The sequence below is a fragment of the Limulus polyphemus genome, unplaced genomic scaffold, assembly GCF_000517525.1.
Source record: "Limulus polyphemus unplaced genomic scaffold, Limulus_polyphemus-2.1.2 Scaffold3527, whole genome shotgun sequence".
Taxonomy (NCBI): Eukaryota; Metazoa; Arthropoda; class Merostomata; order Xiphosura; family Limulidae; genus Limulus; species Limulus polyphemus.
The window spans coordinates 20,404-22,032 of record NW_013669137.1 but is presented as its reverse complement, the minus strand read 5'-3'; positions in this window follow the sequence as shown (position 1 = coordinate 22,032).

Sequence of the window (1,629 nt, the reverse complement as noted above, 5' to 3'; positions counted from 1 at the left end):
AGGGACGGCTAGCGCAGATAGCCCTCGTGTAGCTTTGCGCGAAATCCAAAAACAAACAAACAATCTGTATCTGAATCACTTAACGGATTAGGTAAACAAAAATCAGTTCTCTGTTGGTCTCGAGCTTTTTTTTGTTTGTTTTTCCCCTAGTAAGCCAAGTTTAATAACAACCCGCGCGCTCAGACCCGTTGCCAAAGGTGGAACATATCGAAATTATGTGACCCATTTTTAAAACTCTCTAGCCGTAATAATTTCGCATGTTTTTCATTATATGTCAAATTAACAATCTAATAGATATACCTTAAACAAAGATAAATTGCTATAAAAATTAAACGATTTAAAATCGTTAATTAAATCCAAAATCACATACTCTCGAGACCAATGTTTACTGTTCGTGTAATAGGCCCTTCGCTAAATACGCCTCGCTCACTGGAGTATTTTTTATCTCTTGGAGATGAACTTTCAGAATACATAAGATTATGACTTTTTTATAGTATTGGGTGTCAATGAGAGACGAAAAATTTTGGATGTTTTAGTATAAATGCACCAGTTGCACCCATCGCTTTCTTTGGCAAAGATCCTCTATATGTTTGGTGAGCGCAAAAAGTCTATCTTACCCGGTAAAACATACCTACGTTTAAAACTTCATCAACACACACACAGTTGTAAACACTTTTTGCACACTAAATTTCAGTTCTTAGGACTAAGTTGTTCAGAAGGGCAAATATCGTGCAACTTTTCATTAACGCTTCGTCGTGGGTATTTTTAGATTGATTAAGTGTCTTTAGAATCTCCATCTTAATTCAATAGTTCGTGATATATATAAGTCACTTAGAGTTATTTTAATTTATTTGTTCTCAAAAGAATAAAAACACATCAATGTTCATCAGTTGCTTTAAGAAGACAGCTGGTTAAATTTCTGATTGTGAAGAAGTTTCCTGTCTAAAAATTATTATTTGGATGATAATGTTGGTTTTTATAAGGAGTCGAGTATTAAGTGATAATCACATGGATTGACCCGACAAGTGCTGACCCCTCACGTGGAATCTGGCTACCTCACAGGTGGTAGAAGAGTGTGCCTTTCCTGATATTACCAGTGACCTTCTGGTTTTATGCTATCTTATTGATTCCCTGTCTTTTGCTTTTCATAGTTACACTATACAGTACTTGGTTTTCACTCATTCTCATTCCCTCTCAATGTTAATGGAGACCTTTCATGGTTGTTTTTGCATTGCTAGTGCAGAGAAGGTCGATATCCTGCTAGTAGTGGTGTGCCGTTTTTGATAGAGACACTTTTCTTGTGAACTTGTCAGCTTTCTCTTAGCTTTACTCTTGCATGGCCTGACACATAGATCAAGGTGGTGGCCTTACTACGCAGCTTCTTAGCTTTCTGCCATCAATATAAAAACCAACAACTTTTATGCAGTACTGTCTGTGAGTCGGTTGTAAATATTATGTTAGTGGAACTGTCTATTTGCAGTTAATTTCTTACAGCAATCCAAACGAAAGCTTGCTTTATGGCTTCCAGCTCCATCTTGTACTGCTTCTAGAAAGCTTAAATTCTCCACCAGCCTTATGCGAAGATTACTGCTCCATTAGATGATGAGTATCCAATCTGCTCTCTCGCTA